Source organism: Bombina bombina, chromosome 5 (genome assembly GCF_027579735.1).
Source record: "Bombina bombina isolate aBomBom1 chromosome 5, aBomBom1.pri, whole genome shotgun sequence".
Classification (NCBI taxonomy): domain Eukaryota; kingdom Metazoa; phylum Chordata; class Amphibia; order Anura; family Bombinatoridae; genus Bombina; species Bombina bombina.
Genome location: NC_069503.1, coordinates 76,999,294 through 77,009,706, shown reverse-complemented (window position 1 = coordinate 77,009,706; position 10,413 = coordinate 76,999,294). Strand labels below are relative to the sequence as shown.

The 10,413-nt window shown below is 39.5% G+C and overlaps 1 pseudogene; it reads right to left on the bottom strand.

Annotated features, from left to right (window-relative positions):
- Window positions 1–3,517: 3,517 nt before the first annotated feature.
- Window positions 3,518–5,888, bottom strand: LOC128659907 (gastrula zinc finger protein XlCGF26.1-like; annotated as a pseudogene).
- Between the last annotated feature and the right edge of the window lie 4,525 nt (window positions 5,889–10,413).

The window sequence follows — 10,413 nt, the reverse complement described above, 5'->3', positions numbered from 1 at the left end:
GACTGAGGACAGAGCCTTGCGGTACCCCAACAGAAAAAGGTAACGGGCAGAGGATACCCAAGAGAAGGCTACATAAAGGTACCGTTAGACAGATAGGAAGATAACCAAGAGAGAGATGTGTGAAAGAGGGTGGTCAACAGTATCAAAGGCTGCAGACAGATCAAGAAGGATAAGTAGAGAGAAGTGGCCTTTTGATTTTGCTATAAGTAGGTCGTTGGCAACCTTAACAATTGCTATCTCTGTTGAGTGAAGGGGGCAAAATCCAGATTGCAGTGGGTCAAGGAGGTAGTTTAATGTAAGGAAATCTGATAGACGTGCATATAATAGCTTTTCAAGAAGCTTTGAGGGTAGTTGGATGGGGAGGTTGGATCAAGAGAAGGTTTTTTGAGGATAGGTGTGACTAATGCATGCTTAAGAGATGTGGGAACTATACCAGTGCTGAGGGAGAGGTTAAAGATGTGTGTGAGTATAAGGGTAAGGGTAGAAGAGAGGGAGGGGAGTAGTTGCGAGGGGATGGGGTCGAGGGGACAGGTAGTTAGGTAAGAGGATAGTATAAGGGCAGGACGGTCTCAAGAAGGATGTCCCCATGGACAGTTGCTCCAGAAATACAAATCTTAGGAACCTGAAGTGGTCCCTGTGTATTGGCACATAAAGGTAAGCTTCGTTCAAGTTTACAGTCATCATGAACTGCCCCCCTCTTGAACTAGGGGCAGAATAGATCTGATTATTTCCATTTTGAACGATGGAACACTCAGAAACTTGTTTAAACACTTTAGGTCCAGAATCGTGTGGAACATGCCCTCCTTCTTTGGAACCCCAAAAAGGTTGGAATAGTACCCTAGACCCCTCTCTACTAGGGGTACTGGTACGATAACCTCGAGAGAGGTGAGATCTCTTACACACTCTAGAAAGAACACTCTCTTCTCTGGTCTTGAAGACAGTTTTGACAGGAGGAATCTGCCCTCGGGCGGGTGGGATCTGAACCCTATCCTGAAACCCTGGGAGACCACTTCTAGAACCTAAGGGTCCTAAATGTCCTATGACCATGCATCTGAGAATAGAGATAATCTGTCCCCTATGTGATATGGAGACCAGTCGAAGCCCGCCCCTTCAAGCCGATTTTGTCTCGGCAGGCTTCTTGCTCTGATTAGACTTGTTCCAAGATTGAGCCGGCTTCCAAGATCCCTTGGACTGGTCCCCTTTTGCAGTAGGTTGCTGGTGCTGGGCCTTATCCGCACAAAAGGGACAAAAAGTAGATCCTTTTGGCTTAGCCTTCTTATCTTGTGATTGGAAAGCTCCCTTGCCTCCCGTAACCGTGGATATAATCAAATCCAATCCAGGACTGAACAGGATCTTTCATTGAAAAGGCAAGGACAACAGCCTCACCTTAGAGGTCATGTCCGCAGACCAAGATTTGAGCCACAGAGCCCTATGCACTAAAACATTAAAACCTGACACCTTAGCATTCAGGCGTATAATTTGCATATTGGCATCGCAGATAAAAGAATTGGCGATCTTCAGCGCCTCCTGTATCTTGTTGATGGATGTCTCCCCCTTGACCATTTCACACAGGGATTCACACAATATGTTGCAGCTCCATCGACCGCCACAATGTCCACTACTGGCTGAAAAACAAACCCTGTGTGCTGAAACATCTTCCTCAACATGTTTTCCATCTCTTTATCCATGGGCTCCTTAAATGACAAACTAAAACTGTTGTCCGCTTCACGAACGTAGAGATAGCCCCATACACCTTAGGGATGGTCCCCCACAGCTCAAGCTGAGAGTCTGGAATGGGGAACAGATTTTTAAAAGGAAGAAGAAGGGGAAAAGGAAAAGGAAGAACCTAATCGCTCCCATCCGTTCTTAATCATATTAGCCATCTTAACGGGAAAGACTGAGGTACTACCCTGTCCTTGTATACCTTATCAAGCTTAGGAATCACTGGTTCCTCCGGTATCTTAGTTTCTGGAACTTCCAGAGTAGCAAGCACCTGACATAGCAGAAAGCCCAAATTCTCCATCCTAAACCTATAACCAGGCTCCTCTGCCGCCGGAGGTTTAGATGACATGGACTCCGACCCAGAAGGGGCCTCCTCCAAAGAGTTGGAGTGGGCCTTGTCCTCCTATAGAGCCTCTGTATCTCCCATCGGCAAGGACAAACCCTGGGCCGGGCCGATATGATAAACCCAACACTTGCGCTTAGCAGAATGTGGTAAAGCATGGATCACTTTTGAAACCGCTGATTCCATTTGGTCCACAAAGTCTGCCGGCCAAGGAATCTCACCCAAAGGAGTAACAGTAGGACGCTGGAGCGCTGCATGTGCAATCGGAGATCAATGTAGGTAACGCACCTCTTGGGATGAAGAACCCTCAGAGGCGGACGGCACAGTAGTACTAGACATCCGTTTACATTTAGATGCTGCAACTTATTCAAGGCATGTCGAACATAGTTGAGCAGGCTGATCTACCAGAACCTCCTCACAATAAACACAGGAATGAGACATTATTAAGGAAGGAGAGTCTTCCAACGAATCAGAGTCCTCCATCGCTTGCCCGCTTAGTTAGACTAACTTTATTAATTAAAAAGTCACCTTTATATTTATACCAATGGCCAGGGCACTCACCACCTCCTAGGACCCGGACTACAGAAACCGCTACATCTGCTGCGCCACAGATCAAAAGGAAAGATAGATAGCCACACCCAGTTGCATGGAATACTTGGCAGGACCGCCTCTGAACTAGGGAAAAAAATGCAAGTAACCTGAAAGTTCTACACATTGCCAGAGCCACATCTTGCACATAGCGCAAAAATGACACAAACAATATCATGCATACCCCCCCCCCCTGTTCAATAATCCCCCTTTCAGGAATATTAACCCTTGAGATAAAAAGGTGCCACACTGTGACCCTGTCTTCTGTGTTATCATTATTATAAAAAAGAAGAAGGCTTTGTGGAATAGAGCAGTCTCAACGCTGGTGGCAAGACCGTGCTAAAAAACAATCAAGTCCCAAAAAAAGGCCAGCGACATACAGGGTACGTCGCTGGTCCTTAAGGGGTTAATATGAGTCGGCATGACTTTGCAGATAGACTCTCCCTGCGTCTCCGGACTCTAACTTTCACCCAGGCTCTCACAGAGAGGCTGACAGGACTATTTAAAACTCCAGTCCCACTGCAAAGAATACTACCCTCCATAAGAGACTACTCCGAAACTCCAGCACTCCTCTGCCATCCTCCTGTGATGAAAGGCAAAGAATGACTGGGGAATGAGGGAAGTGGGGGAAGTATTTAAGCCTTTGGCTGGGGTGTCATTGAATCCTCCTGGTGGCCAGGTTCTTAATTCCCAACAGTAATGAATAAAGCCATGGACTCTCCTTCCCTTTAGATGGAAATTGCTGCTCTATCTGAATTATCAGTGTTTAACTTTCACTGTCAGATTTGGCTTCTGTCTTTGATGTTGTTTTCCTAATTATTCCATGATATTGTGTTTTTAATTAAACAAACAAAAAAATTCTGGTCTGGATTACAATCACTTTTTACTTGCATGAAAAAACATTGTATATCATTATATAGTAAAAAACAGCATTACATGATATATGCGCACAATGGTATAAATATACCGAACACTTGTGCTCTTGATACAAAGGGATTCATCAGACATATAATGTCCCCTTTAGTTATAGTAGAAATTTAAATTAAACTGATAATGATCACGCATGTACCGGTTACTGATAGTGTGTCTCATTTAATAAAATCAGTTTCCCCTCAGTAATTCCTCTGGTATATAACATGTACAATGCTAAGCATCTGTTGCTATAAGAAAAGGTTTATCCACATGATGTGCACATTAAATATCTCCCAGATGTCAATTATTTGAGACTGATGTTCTTGTTTATATAATTCTCTAACACTCTATTCATATAAAAACTCCTTTATTCTGTAAATATAATTATTTTCTCCCCTATGTAAATCAAACGTACAACTCCTAACACTGGCATATTAATAAACAACACTGGGGGTACTTTGGTGGTGAATGGTTGTGCAAATTGGGCAGTATGAGGACAGATCTGTATATTCCTGTATTGGATTCTATCGCATTTATAGGAGAGAAACTGAGGTGCACATATATAGAGGAACAAAGAACAGAAGGAGAGCACTTCCAATCGGAGGCTTCAATAACTGGGATTTAGAAAGTATTATTTACAATATAATCCTTTTTGATGCTTCCATTTAGAGAGTTTGTCCTCTTTACGATAATTGTAAAAAGGTTTGCACACTGTGTATATAAAGTTTATTTGTGTGTAATTATTTGGATTTTTGCGATACCTTATTTCAATAAAAAAAAACTTTTTTCCACTTTCTAAACATGTGAAAGGTTTATTCCCTTGTGAATCCTTTCATGAGTTTTCAGATTACCCATTTGTGTAAAACTTTTTCCACACTCTGTACATGTGAAAGGCTTTTCTCCTGTGTGAATCCTTTCATGACTTTTCAGATTACCCATTCGTGTAAAACTTTTCCCACACTCTGTACATGTGAAAGGCTTTTCTCCTGTGTGACTCTTTTTATGAGATTTCAGATGACTCTTTTCTGTAAAACTTTTTCCACACTCTGTACATATAAAAAGCTTTTCTCTTGTGTGAATCCTTTCATGCTTTTTCAGATCACTCTTTAGTGTAAAACTTTTCCCACACTCTGTACACGTGAAAGGCTTTTCTCCTGTGTGAATTATTTCATGAGATTTCAGATGACCCTTTTCTGTAAAACTTTTTCCACACTCTGCACATGTGAAAGGCTTTTCTCCTGTGTGACTCCTTTCATGATAATTCAGACTACTCATATGTATAAAACATTTTCCACACACTGTACATTTGAAAAGCTTTTCTCCTGTGTGAATTCTTTCATGATATTTCAGACTACTCATGTGTATAAAACATTTCCCACACTCTGTACACGTGAAAGGTTTTTCTCCTGTGTGAATTCTTTCATGAGTTTTCAGATAGTTTTTTTTCTGTAAAACCTTTTCCACACTCTGTACATGTGAAATGCTTTTCTCCTGTGTGAATCCTTTGATGAGATTTCAGATGACTCTTTTCTGTAAAACTTTTTCCACACTCTGTACAAGTGAAAGGTTTTTCTCCTGTGTGACTCCTTTCATGAATTTTCAGAGTACTCATTTGTGTAAAACTTTTTCCACACTCTGCACATGTGAAAGGCTTTTCTCCTGTGTGAATCCTTTCATGAGTTTTCAGATGACTCTTTTCTGTAAAGCTTTTTCCACACTCTGTACAAGTGAAAGGCTTTTCTCCTGTGTGAATCCTTTCATGAGTTTTCAGATGACTCTTTTGTGTAAAACTTTTTCCACACTCTGTACATGTGAAAGGCTTTTCTCCTGTGTGACTCCTTTCATGAGTTTTCAGAAGATTAATTTGTGTAAAACATTTGCCGCACTCAGTACATGTGTGTGGTTTCACACCTGTGTGAATTTTGTAGTGTTCTAGTAGATGACACTTCCATCTAAAGCTTTTCTCACACACTATACATTGAAAAGGTTTCTCCTTTGTATGAATCATTTGGCTAGACTGTAGATGTTTCCCTTCTTTAATATGTTTTGAAAACTCAGTAAATGTGTGTGGTTTATCCTCAGGGATAATAATTTCACTAGATAAAGCATCAATGTTGTCCTCTTGTTTGATGACTAAATTACTTTCTGTACATAGTGAATGCTGCCCAGTTTCTGCCAATTCATCATCTCCTTTAAATATCTGCTGTGATATCCCCAATGTTTGTGAACAGTCATTGGTGTCTAAGACTGTAGTGAAGGATAGATATGAACTATTGACGTGTTTGTCTACATGAAAAGAAATGGAATAAAGAAAAATAAGAATGTTTATTCATTTATAATATAATACATCTAAATAAAAAAGATTATGTTTTATACTCAAAAATGTCTTTAGTTTTCTATTTTTAAATTTATTTACCTGTAAATCACAAATTAAAAAAGGCATGACATAGAATATAAACATTACTACATCATAGTAAACTAAATGAAAACAACTTTGTGGCCCTCTCTGCATCGGCCATTGATGGTCACAATCATTTGTGGGTGGGAACAATTGCAGGGTGGTGGGTGGGCGGCCATCTATGGGCCATGTGCATCAGGGGGGGCGGTATCACGTGAGGGGCACCGGGAGTGGGCATGGAAGTGCGTACGTGCACGTGGATGGGTGGGAATGTTATACTATGGTGCAATTTTTTTAGGATAAGGTGGGAGAGAGGAGGGGGGAATTATTATCTAGGGATTTGGGAGGGGGTGTGGGGTTGGTTATTTAGGGGGGAAGCTACACTACAGAAAAATATTTCAAAATAAAAAAATACCAAATTTTTTCAAATAACATTTTTTATTGAGGTAATGAACAGTAGCAGATTAATAATACATATGTCCAGATACAGATCAGACTTGTAGAAGAAAAAAACAAACAAAACATCTTTACAATAAAAATACCAAATTTTAATGGCAAACTGGGTACTGCCAGAACCCAAGATGGCGTACATTATTGTAGAGGGGTAGGGTTAGAGAGCTGTTTTTTGGGGGGGGGATCCTACACAGCAGAATATGTTTTTTTTAAAAAAATAAATAAAAAAAGAAAAAAACAAACTTATTTTTATTACTGGAAGACTTTCTGCCAGTACTTAAGATGGCTGGGGCAATTGTGGGGTGGGGAGGGAAGAGAGCTGTTTGAGAGGGATCAGGGGGTGGAACGTGTCAGGTGGGAGGCTGATCTCTACACTAAAGCTAGAATTAACCCTGCAAGCTCCCTACAAGTTACCTAATTAACGCCTTCACTGCTGGGCATAATACAAGTGTGGTGCGCAGCGGCATTTAGCCACCTTCTAATTACCAAAAAGCAACGCTAAAGCCATATTTATCTGCTGTTTCTGAAGAAAGGGGATCCCAGAGAAGCTTTTACAACCATTTGTGAAATAATAGCACATGCTGTTTGTAAATAATTTCAGTGAGAAACCTAAAATTGTGAAAAAAGTAATGAGTTTTTTTATTTGATCGCATTTGGCGGTGAAATGGTGGACTATATCAATACTTTAGGTTGTCTACTACACTACAATAAAGCTAAAATTAACCCTACAAGCTCCATAATTAACCCCTTCACTGCTGGGCATAATACACGTGTTGTGTGCAGCAGTATTTAGTGGCCTTCTATATACCAAAAAACAAAGCCAAAGCCATATATGTCTGCTATTTCTGAACAAAGGGGATCCCAGAGAAGCTTTTACAACCATTTATGAAATAATTGCACAAGCTGTTTGTAAATAATTTCAGTGAGAAACCTAACGTTTGTGAAAAAGTGAGCAATTTTTTTATTTGATCGCATTTGGAGGTGAAATCGTTGGCATGAAATATAACAAAATGGGCCTAGATTAATACTTTGGGTTGTCTACTACACTACACTAAAGCTAAAATATATATATATATACACATGTCAATGGATATTCATGGATTCCTGACAGATATCAGTGTTACAATGCAACTATTGCTAATTTTGAAAAAAAAAAAAGGGTTTGGAAAAAGCCCTATAACTTCCAAAAAAAAAAGCAAAGAACATGTAAACATTGGGTATTTCTAAACTTAGGACAAAATTTAGAAACTATTTAGTATGGTTGTTTTTTGGTGGTTAAAGATGTGTAAATTATATATATGATCAAAATAATATCTTTTGAAAGTCCATTTAATGGCGAAAAAAACGGTATATAATATGTGTGGGTACAATAAATGAGTAAGAGTAAAACTACACAAACACTGCAGAAATGTAAAAATAGCCCTGGTCCCAAACGGTCAGAAAATGGAAAAGTGCTGCGGTCCTTAAGGGGTTAAAGTCAGCATAATAACATAATTTATGTAAGAACTTACCTGATAAATTAATTTCATTCATATTGGCAAGAGTCCATGGGCTAGTGACGTATGGGATATACAATCCTACCAGGAGGGGCAAAGTAGTGGGGTGATAGAAAAAGGAATAAAAAGCATCAAAAAAGGAACTGGAAATATAATTGTGCTTTATAAAAAAAAAAAACATAACCACCATAAAAAGGGTGTGTCTCAGGGACTCTTGCCAATATGAAAGAAATACATTTATCAGGTAAGTAATTACATAAATTATGTTTTATTTCATGTAATTGGCAAGAGTCCATGAGCTTGTGATGTATGGGATAGTAATACCCAAGATGTGGAATTCCACGGAAGAGTCAATAGAGAGAGGGAGGGATAAAATAAAAACAGCCATTTTTCGATGAAAAATTAAATCCACAACCAAAAGAATACGTTTTTCTTATAATTGAAAAGAAAAAAACTTAACACATAAGCAGAGGAATCAAACTGAAACAGCTGCCTGAAGAACTTTTCTACCAAAAACTGCTTCCGAAGAGGCAAATACATCAAAACGGTAGAATTTAGTAAATGTATGCAAAGAAGACCAAGTCGCTGCTTTGCAAAACTGATCAACTAAAGATTCATTCTTAAAAGCCCACAAAGTGGAAACTGATCTAGTAGAATGAGTTGTGATTCTCTGAGGCGGGACCTGACCTGACTCCACATAGGCCTTATGAATCAAAAGCTTTAACCAAGATGCCAAGGAAATGGCAAAAGCTTTCTGACCTTTCTTATAACCATAAAAGACAACAAATAGACTAGAAGTCTTCCTGAAATCTTTAGTAGCTTCAACATAATATTTCAAAGCTCTTACAACATCCAGAGAATGTAAGGATCTCTCCAAAGAATTCTTAGGATTAGGACAAAAAGAGGGGACCATAATTTCCCTTTTAATGTTTTTTAGAATTCACAACTTTAGGTAAAAATGTAAATTAAGTCCGCAAAACTGCCTTATCTTGATGAAAAATCAGAAAAGGTGTCTCACAATAAAGAGCAGATAATTCAGAAACTCTTCTAGCAGAAGAGATAGCCAAAAGGAACAACACTTTCCAAGAAAGTAGTTTAATATCCAAATAATTCATAGGCTCAAAAGGAGGAGCCTGTAAAGCTCTCAAGACCAAATTAAGACTCCAAGAAGGAGAGATTGATTTAATGACAGACTTGATACAGACCAAAGCCTGAAAAAAACAGTGAATATCAGGAAGTTTAGCAATCTTTCTGTGAAATAAAACAGAAAGAGCAGAGATCTGTCCCCTCAAGGAACTTGAAGACAAATCTTTATCCAAACCATCCTGAAGAAACTGTAAAATAGAATAAGTCTTCCAAACTTGATAATAAATCTTCCTAGAAACAGATTTACGAGCCTGTAACAAAGTATTAATCACTGAGTCAGAGAAACCTCTATAACTAAGCACTAAGAGTTCAATTTCCATACCTTCAAATTTAAAGATTTGAGATCCTGATGGAAAAACGGACCTTGAGACAAAAGGTCTGGTCTTAAAGGAAGTGGCCAAGGTTGGCAACTGGACATCAGAACAAGATCCATATACCAAAACCTGTGAGGCCATGCTGGTATTACCAGAAACACAAACAATTGTTTCATGATGATCTTGGAGACCACTCTTGGAAGAAGAACTAGAGGTGGGAAAATATAAGCAGGTTGGTAAAACCAAAGGACTGCTAAAGCATCCATCAACTCAGCCTCAGGATTCCTGGAACTGAACAAGTACCTGGGAAGTTTCTTGTTTAGATGGGAAGCCATCAGATCTATTTCTGAAAGACCTCACATCTGAACAATCTAAAAAAAAAACATCTGGATGGAGAGACCACTCCCCCCGGATGTAAAGTCTGAAAGCTGAGCTAATCGCTTCCCAATTGACTACACCTAGGATATGTAACGCAGAAATTAGACAAGAGCAGGATTCCGCCCAAGAAAGTATCCAAGATACTTATTTTCATAGCTAGGGGACTGAGTCGCACCCTGATGATTGACATATGCCACAGTTGTGATCTTGTCTGTCTGAAAACAAATGAATGGTTCTCTCTTCAACAGAGGCCAAACCTGAAGAGCCCTGAAAATAGCCCTGAGTTCTAAATATTAATTGGTAACCTCGCCTCTTGAGGTTTCCAAACTCCTTGTGCTGTCAGAGATCACCAGACAGCTCCCTTACCTGAAAGACTTGCATCTGTTATGATTACAGTCCAGGTTGGATGAACAAAAGAGGTCCCTTGAACTAAACGATGGTGGTCTAACCACCAAGAAAGAGTTGAACGTTGGGATTTAAGGATATTGACTGTGATATCCTTGTATAATCCCTGCACCATTGATCCAGCATACAAAGCTGAAGAGGTCTCATATGAAAACAAGCAAAGGGAATGAACAAGACTGAAGGTTTTGACAAGCTGAAACCAATTTAATTTGTCTCTTGCCTGTTAGAGACAGAGTCATGGACACTGAATCTATCTGG